Source organism: Pelobates fuscus, chromosome 2 (assembly GCF_036172605.1).
Source record: "Pelobates fuscus isolate aPelFus1 chromosome 2, aPelFus1.pri, whole genome shotgun sequence".
Lineage (NCBI taxonomy): Eukaryota > Metazoa > Chordata > Amphibia > Anura > Pelobatidae > Pelobates > Pelobates fuscus.
Window position 1 is genome coordinate 34,452,733 of NC_086318.1, and position 16,760 is coordinate 34,469,492.

Below are 16,760 nucleotides of genomic sequence, written 5' to 3' on the forward strand. Positions count from 1 at the left end.
CATGCCTTTAAAAACAAAAAAAGTGTTTCACTGTAAGCTAATAGCAGTTCGTTGTCTGCAAGCGTCTGGGTGTCAGGCCTTCAGCGTGTGCTCTGCCAACCTCAGCAAGTGTAATTTGCCACTCGTATCTTGTGTCTGTATAGCGTGCTTTTACAAAGAAAAAAAGTTTTTCAGTGTAAGCTAATAGCAGTCAGTGTCCTTAAAGAGGGTGTCAGGCCTTCAGCGTGCGCTCTGCAGACCCCTGCCAGTGTACTTTGACAGTTGCCACTCATATCTGGTGTCTCTATAGCGTGCTTTTACAAAGAAAAAAAGTTTTCCAGTGTAAGCTAATAGCAGTCAGTGTCCTTAAAGCGGGTGTGTCAGGCCTTCAGCGTGTGCCCTGCAGACCCCTGCCAGTGTACTTTGACAGTTGCCACTCATATCTGGTGTCTCTATAGCGTGCTTTTACAAAGAAAAAAAGGTTTTCCAGTGAAAGCTAATAGCAGTCAGTGTCCTTAAAGCGGGTGTGTCAGGCCTTCAGCGTGTGCCCTGCAGACCCCTGCCAGTGTACTTTGACAGTTGCCACTCATATCTGGTGTCTCTATAGTGTGCTTTTACAAAGAAAAAAAGTTTTCCAGTGTAAGCTAATAGCAGTCAGTGTCCTTAAAGCGGGTGTGTCAGGCCTTCAGCGTGTGCCCTGCAGACCCCTGCCAGTGTACTTTGACAGTTGCCACTCATAACTGGTGTCTCTATAGCGTGCTTTTACAAAGAAAAAACGTTTTCAAGTGTAAGCTAATAGCAGTCAGTGTCCTTAAAGCGGGTGTGTCAGGCCTTTAGCGTGTGCCCTGCAGACCCCTGCCAGTGTACTTTGACAGTTGCCACTCATATCTGGTGTCTCTATAGCGTGCTTTTACAAAGAAGAAACGTTTTCCAGTGTAAGCTAATAGCAGTCAGTGTCCTTAAAGCGGGTGTGTCAGGCCTTCAGCGTTTGCTCTGCAGACCCCTGCCAGTGTACTTTGACAGTTGTCACTCATATCTGGTGTCTCTATAGCGTGCTCTATAACAGTCGTGAATCAATGTCAGCTGACAACTGCTGGAGATCAAGAGAATTAAGGTCCCTCCTGAGTTGAGGGGGGTTAGGCTGAGGTTGTTGGGTGAGGGGGTACGCGAGAGCAAATGATAAGAGGCGGTGATCAGAGAGTGGATATGGAGTGTTGCACATATTAGATACTGTACATGCATAAGTGAAGATTAGGTCAAGGGTATTGCCAGCTTCATGGGTGGGAGAATTTGCCCACTGCGATAGCCCGAGGGAGGAAGTAATTGAAAGTAGTTTAGTGGCTGCAGAGGTCAAAGGTGGGTTTATAGGAATATTGAAGTCCCCGAGAATTAGGGATGGAATGTTAGAAGAGAGGAAATAGGGTAGCCAGGCAGCAAAGTGGTCAAGGAAGAGAAGAGGGGAACCAGGGGGACGGTAAATAACAGCAATGTTGGCAGAGAAGGGTTTGAAAAGGCGAATTGAATGTATTTCAAATGACGGGAAAGAGAGGGAAGGGGGGATGGGAAGAGGTTTAAAGGAGCAGTGAGGGGAGAGGAGAAACTTAACACCACCACCTTTACATTCAGAGTTTCTTGGGTTGTGGGTAAGTTGGAGACCACCAAAGGACAAAGATGCAGGGGTGGCAGTGTCAGAGGGGGAGAGCCAGGTTTTTGTTAAGGCTAGTAAATCTATTGAACGAGAGATGAAGACGTCATGGACAGCAGTGGATTTAGTTAAATTGCAAACAGAGCGTGCGTTCCAGAAGGCAGTATTGAAGGAGGATTTAGAGGAACATGAGATGGGTATGAGATTAGTGTGGATTCTTGGGTTAGTATGTGGTGAGTTTGTTGAGAGGGGACCGGGGTTTGGAGAGACATCAACAGCTGCTAGGAGAAGAAGGATAGAAAGGAAGTGAAGGTGGGAGTAGGATTTGAAAGTTTTGTAGGAGGTTATGTATGTAGAGGATTTGGGAGGAGTTGGTGGAGATAGGCTGGAAAGGTATGTGTAAAGTGCATGGGATGAATAGAGAGGGGAGTTTTGTGGAAGTAATGATGATGGTGTTGCCAGGGACAGGTGAGCGAAAGGATAAGGAAAGCATGTCAGCAAAGCTTTCTCGGAACAGATCTCCACTCTTTTTGGTTAGCCAGATTCCCAAGTATCTGATCCGATGGTCGGACCATTGGAAGGGAAAGCTATGCCGTAGGGGTAGGCACGTGCCGTCGGAATATTTACATTGAGGATGTATGACTTGGTGTGGTTTATTTTTAGGTCGGAGATATGTCCGAACATCTGAAGGGCCCTCACTATGTTGGGGAGGGAAATCTCTGGGTTTGTCACCACGAACAGCAGGTCGTCCGCAAATGCGGTTGTGGCGAAACCATCCTCGCCACTGGGCATTGGGGAAGCCTGTTTGCCCACCTCCTGCCTGCTGACTATGGCCCCTGGGAGATTTGACCCTTTAAATACAGTATGTGGGCATATTGTATTTTATTATGCTGCTGCTGGCCTTTTAAGAACCATCTGGGGACATACTGTGACTTTTTGGAACAATGCCCCTTTAAGACTATGGCCCTTGGAAGATATTGCCTGTTAAAGAATATTTTAGCAGATTGGATTTTAAAAGACTTGCTGCCCCTTTAAATTGTATTGGAGCAGTTCTGCAGCTTTAAATTGGCACTTCGGATGCAGCCGAAGTGCCGAAGTGGCCGCCATTCGGCAAACGAACACGTGGCAGTGGCCATCTTTGTTAATTGTAATGAGGTCAGCGGTATGTGTAGCCAAATCCATGGAACTGAAATCGGCTACACATTTCAACGAACACCGCTGACCCTTACCTTCTCCTACACTCAGTTTTCAGCTGCAGAGACTAAGTCCCATTTGAAGATTCGAATGCACATTCGAATGGGACTTAGTCATTTTTTCCAGTGTGAAATTGACCGACCGCACAGCCCAAATCTATGGAACTGTTTTGGGCAGGAAAATGTGCCTGCAGTCGGTCACAAAGGACTTCCAGCTAACTTTTTAACTAATGGAAGGATTTGCATGATTTTTGAGTATGTTTATATTTCAAGTAAGCTGATTAATAATATGTAATTTATGTTTATGAAGATTGGATTTATATTTTTAAAGTTATAGTACATATATAAAAACTGTATTTTTCCTGCTTGTGATAATTATGTTAACCCATTGTGTACCATAATTAGATCACAACAAGAGGGGAGGATTGTGTAATTGCTGGGAGTGTTTTCTGGAATGTACGTGTGTGTATTGGTTGTTCTGGAAAACCCTGTGGGCAGTGCTAAGTTTGTGGATTGGGAATAAAGGAGGCTGTATGTGCCAGTACAGTCAGTTCAGCTTTGACCTCAAAATGAAGTGTCATCTCATTACTGGGGGAATCTGCTACAAGGGATTGCTATGCTAGTCATACTCCCTTGCTATATCACTACTAAGCTCTTGTAAGAGCTTGTTCCTGTCTTGGTCTCTGGAGGAGTCTACAGTGGTTATGGTGTAGGCTGGAGTGCTTGGAGCCCTCAGGAAGCGCTAGGAGCATCCTTCAACGGAGGTACCCAGTCGGGGTGCCAGGTGATCCATTACAGCGGCAAATTTGTGGTGTATGTTGCCGGTCTGTAGGCCAGTGATGTCCACATGATGTGGGTCAGGAATGGCTCCAGGGCCAGCACGAACAGTAGGGACAGCCCTGTCTGGTACCGTTGCTTATAGGGAATGCGTCGGTGAGTGCCCCATTGACCACTACGTGCGCCGTAGGTTCATGATACAACGCCTCTATCCAGCATCGTAGGTGCGTTCCCAGCCCTATGTGTTGTAGGGTTTCGAATAGGTAGGTCCATCGGACCCTGTCGAAGGCCTTCTCTGTATCTGTTGACAGCAGGAGAAGGCCTCTCTTGTACCCTCCCCTCCCATGCATGAGGGCCAGTGCCCGAATGGTGTTGTCTCTTGCTTCGCATCCCGTTACGAATCCCACTTGGTCCAGTTGGACCAATGAGGGGATATGGGTCGTCAGCCATGTCACCAGGATTTTGGAGAGTAACTTTATGTCACAGTTTATAAGCGAAATCGGTCAATAATTCCCACAAAATTCGCTATCCTTGCCTTCTTTGGGGATGATAGTGATATGGGCTGTCAGGGCTTGTTTGGGGATGTGATGGCCTTCTCTTATTGCATTGAATGCCTCCACCATCGGAGGGTAGAGGTCTTCTGCATAGTATTTGTAGTATTTTGTTGGGAGTCCATCCGGACCCGGGCTCTTGCCCAATTTAGTTTGCTTGAGTGCCTGTGCGAGTTCCTCCAGTGTAATTGGGTCGTCTATTTGCATGGATATCTTCCTATCTAGAGTCGGCAGTGGATGTTTGCGAGATATGTCCAAATCGCCTCCCTTATTTACGCCTTCGCCGTTTTGGTTTGTGGTTGAGGTAGGGTATATAGATCTTGGTAGTAGTCTCTGATTGCCGTCAGGATATCGGTCGGGAGGTGATGTAGCTTCCCTCGTTTGTCTCTAATTCTGTCAATGTATGTTTGCTGTCTTTGTTTCCTTAGCATCGTGGCTAGAAGTTTGCCACTCTTGTTTCCATGTCTAGCTACGTCTCTGTGGTGTTTAGAGTGGAGTAGTGTTGTTGGATCTCGTCTAAGCTGTAGGAGTTGGGCTTGGTCTGCGAGATTTTGTGTAAGTTTATTCCGTTCCTCTATCGTATATATGTCTTGTAGTAATTCTTCTTCTTAATTCCGTTTTGTTTCTTTATTTTCGCCCCTTGTTGTATAAAGTGACCCCTTATCACGCTCTTATGGGCCTCCCATCTGATCATCGTGGATGTGTGTTCGTTAGTGTTAGCTGTAAAATATTCCTTGATTTTCTCCCCTATCAGGGTCGTGACGTCCGGTCTAGCTAGCATGTATTCATTAAGCCGCCATTTCGATGTAGTGGGGCGGAAAAGTGGGGATTTAAGTGTAAGCGTCACCGGTGCATGGTCCGACCAAGTTGCTACTCCGATTGTGGCATCTATTACCCGGGGGAGGTCGTAGTGTGTCGTGTAAATGTGGTCTATGTGGGGTAGGAGCCGTGTGGGTGAGAAAAGAAGGTGTAGTCTTTTTCATCGGGATGGTAGGCCCTCCAACAGTCAAAAAGTCGGTGTTCTCTCAATAGGGATTTAACAATTTGGAGCTGTTGAGCCGGGACATGTGATGTGCCTGTCGAGCAATGCCAGGCAGGGTCTAGTGTGACATTAAAGTCCCCTCCTATTATGAAGATACCCTCTGTGAAGTCTCGTAGGTTGCGAAATGTACGTCGGAGAAAGCGGCCGTGTTGTGTATTTGGGGCGTATATGTTTGTAAATGTATTTTGTTGGCCCGCTATGTCTCCTTTGAGAAACAGAAATCTACCCTCTCTATCAGACATGCGCCCCCCCTCCTGGAACGGCACCCCCTATGTATGAGAATCACTGTTCCCCGAGATTTTCCTCCCTGGTAATCACTGTAATAGCCTGTCGGATAGTGGTGGTTGGTCAGTTTTGGTCTGTCTCCTTCTCTAAAATGTGTTTCTTGAATCATGACAATGGAGGCTCTCTTTGTGTGAAAGTCTCTCAGGGCCCCCGTCCGTTTTTCCGGTTTGTTTAGTCCCTTCGCATTGATCACGATTATACGTAGGTGTTCTGGCGTCCGTGCCATGTCATTTGGGCAGTGTCCTCAGGGGGGTTAGGGGGGTGGAAGGTATGGTATCTGCGGTTGTCTACGTCCAGTATCCCCTAGTTTCAGGTGAATGGATTGCAGTCTGGGAGGCTAGGTTGTCTGTCAGTCGTTTCTGTGTTAGGATTGTGAGAGGGTGGGGGGGGGGTGAAGAGTGGGTAAAGGTGGGGGGTAAGTGTAGGGATCAGTGGTGGAGGTTATACTGTACCTCCCAAAGTACCGTCACTACCAGGTGACAGTAAGGTGTAGGCGTCAGAGAGCTACGACTCATGTCAACCCCCTGTGGTACCTGTGGTTTTGCTCACCTTCGAGTGACGCCCCTGCCTATGAGGCGGTGGGAGGACTGCCGGGTGTCCTCTATGGTCTTAGATAGCGTCTGGTTCCTCGTCCATATGTATGGCCAAGCTCTGCGAGTTGGTATGGTGTCTACCTGTTGGTTTTCCTCGCCTAAATGTGTGGTGGCCCTAGGGCCTATATGGGTAGTGGTTGCTATGCTTCTATGGGTCTGTGTGTGTCGTCGTTACCGAGGGTTGGTATAGCTCTCAAGTCATCAACTTAAACATGTGAAAAACATAACATTTTCAGAACAATAACAGTTAACAATCTCTCAGGTAGAAATCAGAACAGTTCGCCCCATTTTCCCCCCCGTGGAGACCCCTTCCCTTTGGAGTCCCCACCGTGTCCTCCCCAGTAGATTGCGTAGTGTCCTCCACCTCCCTTCTATGTGTCTCTAGGCCTTGGTAGCTGATGTGCGGGCCCTCCATGGGCCAAAGAATGGGTATGATGTGTCCCTTTCCCTAGGTCTACCTCCCTTATCTGAGTAATCGGTTGGTGTGACAAACTGCCATTTGCCACTGGGCATTGGAGAGGACTTATTGCTAGCCTCCTGCCCTGCGACTATGGCCCTGGAATGTATTGCCCTGTAAGAATTACATTTGGGCATAATGGATTTGTGTAATGCTGTTCCTGGCCCTTTAAATACTTTGGAGCAGTGTTACAACTTTAAACTGGCACTTCGAATGCAGTCAAAGTGCCGAAGTCGTCGAAGTGCCGAAGTTGTCGAAGTTGCCGCCATTCGACAAACGAACACGTGGCGGTGGCCATTTTAACTTACTCGAGCGCGGTCAGCGGTGAGTGCAACCAAATCTATGGAACTGTTTGCGGCTACCCAATTGCACGAACACCGCTGACCCGTACCTTCTTCGACACCGCGGCTGGAGACTAAGTCCCGTTCGAAGATTCGAACGCTCGTTCGAATGGGACTTAGTCATTTTCCCCGGTGCAAAATAGACCGACCACACAGAACAAATCCATGGAACTGTTTTGGGCATGAAAATGTGATTGCGGTCGGTCATAAAGGACTTATACCTATCTCCCGAATGGCTGAACGGATTCGAATAATTTTTGGGTATGTTTGTATTTGGAATGTGCTGATTAATAATATGTAACTGTTATTAATATTGGATGTATGGTTTTAGAGTTATGAAAGTTGGGTAAAAAGTATGTTTAAACTGTACGGATATTTGGGTTACCTCTCAGGCTAAGGGGAGGGAATCTGTGGGATGTAACCATTGTGTGATTGGGTAATGTATAATTGTATGTGGGCGTCTCCCTTGCATGGGAGAATTGCATAAAAGCAGAGTGTGTGTCATTAAACCAGAGTTCTTCTTGACCCTCAATACGTAGCTTTGTCTCATTATTGGAGGGAACTGCTATATCACACTGGGGATTGCTATGCTCTGCATACTCCCTTGAGCTTTACTCACTTAGCCCTTGTTCCTGATACGCTCTCCTGGAGGAGAGGTCTTCCCCACATGGTCCTGGAGGACAGAGGCTGATTCCAGGGTGGACGGAAGACGGCGCGGCTCCAGGCTACGGCGGTTGTGGAGTCTGCAGGGGTTGTGGTGTCCAGTGCAGTGCTTGTGGTCCTCGGCGCAAGCTAGGAAGTGTCCACTAACGGAAGGTGATCCGTTACAGTGGTGGCAGCGGTGGGATGGCTTCCCTAGTGCGAGGAGCAGCATCCCGGGAACACCAAGCAAGCCTGGAGTATTGGTATAGTCACGTACGGTTTGACGCTATACTGAAGGGGCGGTTGGAGCTCTACGGGCCTAACCCAACGGAAGAACGTGTACAGAGAATGAGGAGAGAACTGGCCGAGGGTCTGCAGGAGGAAGCTGAATATTGGGCAGAGATGGCGAAGTATTCTGTCCCTGCACCCCAACAGCAGTGTATCCTTCTTCCCCAGCAGCAGTGCGAGTTACAGGGAGCCAAAGGTGTTGTCCTTCCTCCCCAGCGGTAGTGCGAGTTCCAGGGAGCTGAAGGTGTCGTCCTTCCTCCCCAGCGGCAGTGTGAAATCCAGGGGGCCCAATGTGTCGTCCTTCCCCCCCAACAGCAGTGTGTCCTACAGGGAGCAGAGACAGTTGGTCTCTCTCTCCAGCAACAGGACAATGTTATGGGGGTGGAGACAGGCGGTCTCCCTCTCCAGCAGCAGCCTGTGTTTCAGGGAGAGGAGCACAGCACCCTCTCTCCCCAGCAGCAGTGTGAAGTCCAGGAGGCCGAATGTGTCGTCCTTCCCCCCAGCAGCAGTGTGTCCTACAGGGAGCAGAGACAGTTGGTTTCACTCTTTAGCAGCAGGACAATGTTATGGGAGTGGAGACATGCGGTCTCCCTCTCCAGCGGCAGCCTGTGTTTCAGGGAGAGGAGCACAGCACTCTCTCTCCCCAGTGGCAGTGTGAAGTCCAGGGGGCCGAACGTGTCGTCCTACCCCCACAGCAGCAGTGTGTCCTACAGGGATCAGAGACAGTTTGTCTCGCTCTCCAGCAGCAGGACAATGTTATGGGAGTGGAGACAGGCGGTCACCCTCTCCAGCAGCAGCCTGTGCTTCAGGGAGAGGAGCACAGCACCCTATCTCCCCAGCGGCAGCTTACCCTACCAAGGGGAAACACCAATCTCCCAGATGGTGCAGATGGAACCGTGGTCTCTGTGCCTGACCTACAGGGATGCTGGACAGCCTGTCCAGATCCCCAACTACCCTCACAGGGACAACAGGAGGAGGGGGTAAGTACGATTTATGCTCCCCAGCTAACTCCTAACTTGGCCCCAGGGTTAACAGAGATGTTAACCCCCACTGACTCCCATGTTCCCCTGGCTACTGAGCCGGACTATGTTCCCAGCACCCTAGCAGAAGAGCTGGCATCAGGGCAGAGCGCCGCTGGCCTCTGCAGTGGTGTATTTTGGATATGTGCTGCCCTAGGCACAACTAAATTCGGCACCCCCTGAACTAAATTTGCCCCACCAATTCGTGTCAAGGCCACTTTTTTGACTGATTAATATATATTTTTTAATTTAATAGGACATAGCTCCCTCGCCGCCTAGCTAGAATATTAGTGGTTTTACACCTAAGGGGAGGCCCTAAGGTGGCCACAAGCTTTTGGGCCCCTCAGGACACAAGGCAAACAAGTCATTTGCCTGGGTGCTTGGGGGTGCATTTTTTGCCGCCCCCCTGAAAGTGCCACCCTAGGCAAATGCCTTGTTTGCCTTGTGGTAAATACAGCCCTGGGCCTCTGCCCTACTGACCCCCTTGTTACAGGACTGACCTGCACTCCCTTCACCCCAGCAGAAGCGCTGGCATCAGGGCTCAAGTCCCCACAGCGTGTTGCCCCATCACCACAGCAAAATACCGAGCTGCAGTAACTTTTTTTGTGGGTGGGCTGCTCTTGCACTTTGTTGTTGTGGGGGGGGGCTGCTCTGGCACTGGTTAATTGTGGGTTGGTGGATCGACTAACGTAGGCACTGACCGACATAAGGCCAGGTGCCTGGTTAGTCTTCCCCCCAAAGGGGAGATATGTGACAAACTGCCATTTGCCACTGGGCATTGGAGAGGACTTATTGCTAGCCTCCTACCCTGCGACTATGGCCCTGGAATGTATTGCCCTGTAAGAATTACATTTGGGCATAATGGATTTGTGTAATGCTGTTCCTGGCCCTTTAAATACTTTGGAGCAGTGTTACAACTTTAAACTGGCACTTCGAATGCAGACAAAGTTGCGAAGTCGTCGAAGTGCCGAAGTGTCGAAGTGGCCGCCATTCGACAATTGAACACGTGGCGGTGGCCATTTTAACTTAGTCGAACGCGGTCAGCGGTGTGTGCAACCAAAGCTATGGAACTGTTTGTGGCTACCCAATTGCACGAACACTGCTGACCCGGACCTTCTTCGACACCGCGGCTGGAGACTAAGTCCCGTTCGAAGATTCGAACGCTCGTTCGAATGGGACTTAGTCATTTTCCCGGTGCAAAATAGACCGACCGCACAGCCCAAATCCATGGAACTGTTTTGGGCATGAAAATGTGCTTGCGGTCGGTCATAAAGGACTTATACCTATCTCCCGAACGGCTGAACGGATTCGAATGATGTTTGTATTTGGTATGTGCTGATTAATAATATGTAACTGTTATTAATATTGGATGTATGGTTTTAGAGTTATGAAAGTTGGGTAAAAAGTATGTTTAAACTGTACGGATAATTGGGTTACCTCTCAGGCTAAGGGGAGGGAATCTGTGGGATGTAACCATTGTGTGATTGGGTAATGTATAATTGTATGTGGGCGTCTCCCTTGCATGGGAGAATTGCATAAAAGCAGAGTGTGTGTCATTAAACCAGAGTTCTTCTTGACCCTCAATACGTAGCCTTGTCTCGTTATTGAAGGGAACTGCTATATCACACTGGGGATTGCTATGCTCTGCATACTCCCTTGAGCTTTACTCACTTAGCCCTTGTTCCTGATACACTCTCCTGGAGGAGAGGTCTTCCCCACACGGTCCTGGAGGACAGAGGCTGATTCCAGGGTGGACAGAAGACAGCGCGGCTCCATTTAAGCTACGGCGGTTGTGGAGTCTGCTGTGGTTGTGGTGTCCAGTGCGGTGCTTGTGGTCCTCGGCGCAAGCTAGGAAGCATCCATTAACGGAAGGTGATCCATTACAGTCGGGGGTATCTCTTGGGGTATCTCTTGGGGTCTCTTCATTCCCACACTCCATCTCCCCTCCCCGTGGCAGCTTGTTCCTCCTTAATGGTGTCCTTAGCTCTCCCTATCTCCTGAGTCAGTTGATCGAGGGCCCCCCTCCACGGGTGAGCCCCACCGGCTTTGCCCCTGCTTACTTCCCGGAGATCGTTGCAAGTCGGGTAAGCTACGGCGGCGAGGCCCAGCCTGGGAGTCAGGCCCTCTCCCCCTCCTTCTCCTCTCAGTGAGTTGGGTTGCCGCTTGTCCCCAGTACATGCCTAGAGGGCCCCCGCTCCTCCTCATTCTCCCTCCTAAACTACCCTCAGATCCCCCTCCCTTCACTGCAGGTGGTGAGGATGCAGGTAGGTAGTTCAGTCCCTGGTTCCGTGTGCCCATCGTTCAGGTACAACATTCCCCCCCCCCCCCAGTCCACTAATCTGCTCCCCAGCAGATGTCTGTGTGAGGCCGCCCCACAGGCGGTATACTTGCGGTTAGAAAGAGGGTTCGGTGCTTCTGTACCATATCCTCCAGACCCATTGTCCTTAATTGCTCAGTCTCTTGGGAGGGACGATGTCTGTGACTTATGATTCGTGGGCCCCCCCGGGGTTCTCATGGTGTACGAGGCTTTCACATGTTGGCGCTCGACGGGCGGGTGGTCTGTTGTCTCGTCCGTCTTGGTCTAGCTGTCTGCGGAGCTTGATGTTGCATTTCTGGCGGGAAGGCATAGTATGCCAGCGGGTCTGGACATTTTATTTGTATCGGAGGCAGTTGCAGCTCTTTTTGTAGATCACCCAGATCACCCAGATCTCCTTCGGTTCGGAAGGGGCCGTTAGGGGTTGTTACCTGTAGGCCCGTAGGGAAATTCCAGCGGTATCTTATTAACTTGTAGGGTCCTGGTAAGAGGGCGCATGGCCTATCTATAAGCTAGCGTTGCTGGAGGTAGATCCGGGTACAGCTGAATATCTGCGCCCCTGTAAATGACTTGCTTGGCGTCTCTCGCCTTTTTGCATATCTCTCGCATATGACAGCCCTGATGAATTTGATGGGTGTGCTTGTTTGCCGTTGCAGGAGAGTGTTAAATAGTTCAGTTAGTGTGTCTGCTTGCTGATCCAGGTCCTCCGGTAGGCCTCTGACCCTTATGTTTAATTATCTTCCTCGGTTGTCCAGATCTTCAACATGTAGTGCCATTTGGCGCAATTGCGCTTCTCGTGCCTGTATGATGTTGGTATTCGCAGACTGTGCCATTGCCATGTGGTCACAGTCTGCCTCGAGCTGAGCTACGCTGTGTTGCATGTCCTGAGAGTATGCAGCTCCCCTGTGATGGACTTGTGCAGCGCCGCGTTTGCCTCCTTCAAATCAGTTTTAGTGGGCAGATTGTGAAGAAGTGCCATCCATTCTGGTTGCAGCTGCTGTGTATTTGGGGCTTGCAAGGCGTTAGAAGGCAAGCTGCCACCTGGTGAGGCTGAGCGGGATAGGCCTGAGGCCTCCGAGTCCGTTGAGGCCTGGGAGGTCTTATCGATTTGTGAGGTATGGAATTGGCGCATTCCCGCCGGTTGGGACCCTCGGGGGATGTTGGTCGGGTGGCTACCCTGTGCGGTCTTGTGAGTTTTACCCATAGCTGTCAGGTCGGGTGCTGTTTAGTCGGGTACTCGTGTTGAGCCAGCCCCCGCTCTCAGTCTACGCCGCCATTTCGTCCGGCGTCCAGGCCAAGCCCCCCTCCCCCTATTATTCGTTTTAACCTTCGTACCCTTAAATTATAATACACACTTCTTATGTTCATGGGGTTGAGGTTGGACACAGGGAACACAAAGTAATTTTTTTTGCTGATGATGTGCTAACTACCCTAACACAGACACTGACGACCTCCCTACCAAATGTCACAATCTTCTAACAGAATATAGTGTAGTGTCTTTCTACAAATTGAAAGAATATAAAACCTAAGAAATGTGTATTCATTTAAAAGACGACAGTATTCGTTGTCTAAGATCTAAATTAAGATTCAATTAGAAAGACTCTTCAGTTAATTCCTTTACTTTTCGGATCTGTATGTACACAATTATATTAGAGTATGGAAGGAGATTAAACTGCTAGTAACTGATTGGAAATGTAAATATATATATCCTGGTTGGTCCACATAGCAGCTTATAAAAGGTCATTGCTCCCAAAGCTACAATATATCTTTTGGACCGTCCCAATAAATATTCCTTTCTTGATATTCAGAAAACAATATTCCGCTTTATTATGGCTGATAAATGTCCGAGAGTTTCTTACAAATTGCTGTATAGATCAATCCACTCATGGGGTTTAGGATGGCCAGATGCTTCCTTATATGATAGCTCCCTTAATTCCCCCGCATGCTCTTTGGCCATATCTACAATGGGTGGGCATCAAAGAATATTTTCTATGTTTCATCTGTTTATCAGCTCAATGCTGATCTACTCATTCTGTTCAACTAAAGGTGCCTTATATGACCCCGATAACAACATTACTGAGTATATACAGGGACCGCTGGTGGTGCAAGTTGTGCTCTACAAAACCACTATGACCCTTTTCTCATCCATTTCTTTACGTATTCCCAATTTTAATTGGGAATAATTTTGGTACAAAATCGGAATGAATTGCCATGGAGTCCTCTATGATATTGCAAGCAAACTACAATGCTCAACATCACAAAAAAAATCCTAATACTCTCAAATCTACAGTTTTCTTTCCGACAAATGTCTAATTTACATAGTTCAGTTTTCTGTGACATGCTGAATATCCTGGTAGACTCCCCCATAAAGATCCTTTCTACTAAAATTTGTATTATCTAGGTATCTTAAATACAAAACAAATATTGGGTTAATGTAAATTTACAAAATCCTGGAACCATGATGCTCTGCTTCCGTCAATCTCCAAAAATGGAAAAACATTATTATTGTACACAGAAGAGTTTCTCACTGCATGTCCCATATTGAATTGCACAGGAAGATATTGTATAAATTGTCTGCATTGGGGGCACATGGCTGCTACTCTTCCGAGATATAGAATTTCACCAAGAATCCTGCGGGGTGTTTTTCTAGCTCTCTACTCCAAGCTGTCTGCAAAGATTTTTCCCGCAGGCTTTTATTGCAGCACTGTGAAATCACCAATGGCACCTGGCAGGTATGCCCACTATCCTCTCTAATTTTTATTTTGGCCCTGGTGCACCAATTTAAGTGCCACCCTAACAAATCCTAAGACTACCATGCCTCATGGAGGTGATGACACAGTATAGGAGGGTATCCTATTATAAAAAAATATTTAACTAATACAACTCAGGCAGTAGGATTGTAGCAGTAAAGAGGACTGGCACAGACTAATATGGTATTAAAAAAAGGGTTCCCATTTGACAGGAGAGATAAGACGTCGGACTGCCCAGGTATGACACTCACTTAATCCACTAGCATCTTAATCAAAAATTTGGAAGCAAAGGTGAGGGCATGGTCTGTACCTGTGGCCCTGCCGAATTCCCTTCTGAACCAATTCCAACAACTCTTTAATGTCCATGTGTGAAAACAGATTTCTCAGACTACTATTTATCTGCCAATGTAGATGGGGCTCTGGTGCTTCCAGACATAAAGTTTAATTATAGAGGGGTCATGATAGCACAGACTGAGTTTGAAGGAAAGCTTGCAGCTACGTGTTTGCTTTCCCCATTTTTGTGGGTCAGGCCCTATCTCCACCCCCCTTGAATTAAACTACTACTTTATCTATGTAGGTCTGGCCGAGATGTATAAAGAGTGGATATATACATTCCACTCCTAGACTTGCAATGGCGTTCTTGTCCACTCTTAAACTCCATACCAGGACCTGGGCTTCCAACATGGTTAATTAACCATTTATGGTTACTATTGTCACAACTAAGGACCAGACAATTTACAGACCTACAGTCAGAATTAACTCTCCTCTATGGAGCTCTTTACTTAGGTTTTAAAATATTCTGATTAAGCAGAACCAGACTGTACTGGTGACAGTGGTGTTCTCACCACTTCAGAATAATTGCTTAGGTCTTCTTTGTGTTGCTAAGCCTATAGTTCTCTGTTATAAGGGATTGATGAAAGCCCTTAGCCTGAGTAAACTAATCATCCATGATTAAGTGGGAGGGAGAGCTGGGTGTAGACTTTACCCCTAAACAGTGGCAATCCTCTATTTCTCTTTTGCAGGGGATATCCAGAAACATTAACCATTGGTTTTAATGAGGTGGTATATGGTTCTGCTGTGTCTGATATTTATTTACAAACATCACCTCCCTGTTGGCATTGTTAAGGTTCTAATTGAACTTTATCACATGTATGCCCACTCCTCCAGACATACTGGTCAAATGTTCAAAAACCAATAGCCCAATTGACTACAATTACCCTACCACTTAAACCAGACATTCAGTTTGGATAGGTTTCCATATGTTTTGGACTGTGAGGATATTTATAGGGTAATAAATATTTTAAAATAATATTTTTAAAAAAAGTATTAAACAGTATTAATAACTTTTATCAATATCAAAAATCTATATTTTTGCACTGTTTCCCCTTGAATGGTTTAAACCTAAGAGTTACTTACAATTTTAACTCTTGTAGACCCTGGAGTATGTTTGTTACATGATTTATATTTCACACATTAATCACAACCGATTATAAAAAATATATAATTTATTGTGACAAATAATATGTAAAATGCATGACATTAATCAGTGAATTATTTGGTATAACAATAGGTATAAAATATGACAAGTATGGCAACAATAACCACAACAAATATGATCTCTAGATCACTTGTCTTAGGGTCATAAGAGTATTAGTCCACATAGAAATCTAGCAGTAGAGGTCAGTATACTTAGCAAATACAAGTATGGATTTTCAATACACTTGAGTAATCAACAGACTATTATTAACAGTATTCCAGCATCATAAGGTTAAATGATAAGCACAGATAAGAAAGATTACAAAATGCTAAGGGATGTTTTAGAGACAAAATATACAATGTTTCATTTTACACAAATAGTCAGCTTAACTTCAATTTACCATACCACAACCATAAGAAAATCCTAAACTCTAAAATCACTTTACAGCAGTTATTTTTAACTTTTCCCTGAAATATTAAAGATATGCACATCTCCAGCATGTATCTAGGGCGTGCGGGTGCTGTTTTAAAGATATTTGAGAAAATATGTTTCCAGTCAGAGGCTGATAGGGTTATGTTAAAGGAACACTCCAGGCACCCAGACCACTTCTGCTCATTGGAGTGGTCTGGGTGCCAACTCCCACTACCCTTAGCCCTGCAAGGGTAATTATTGCAGTTTTTTTAAAACTGCAATAATTACCTTGCAGGGTTAAGTCCTCCCCTAGTGGCTGTCTATTAGACAGCCATTAGAGGGAACTTCCTGCTTCATAGCACAGGTTTTCTGTGCTAGAGCATCGCTGGACGTCCTCACGCTGTGTGAGGACCTCCAGCGTCGCTCTATTCCCCATAGGGAAGCATTGAAATTCATTTTCAATGCCTTCCTATGGGGTGCACTAATGCGCATGGGCGGCATTGCCGCGCATGCGCATTAGGTCTCCTTGGCCGGCGGGCCAGATCAGTCTCGCCCACCGGCCAACGTAAGCAGAAGGAGGAGGGGCGGGGGAGGAGGAAGCAGCGACGTGGGACCTGTCGCTGCCTCTGGTAAGTCACTGAAGGGGTTTTCACCCCTTCAGCAACTGGGGATTGGGGGATGGGAGGGAGAGGGACCCTCCAGTGCCAGGAAAACGGATCGTTTTCCTGGCACTGGAGTTTCCCTTTAAGGTCTTCTTGCCAGGCCTGGGTGAAATTAGGCATATCTAAGGAGTCATTACATATAAAAGGTTGAAAGTATTTTGGACACCTGTTTCTCTAAGGATCGAACTCAAGGGGAGGTAGGAAGAATTCGTAAATCCCTCAAACGTTTTTGGTACAAGACCTGATTGAAAAAGTGGATTGCAAGTCACTGGGTAGATGGGAGACGGGTATGGCGAGAGACTCAATTGTATCAGTTGAGTCCATATTTTAAGAG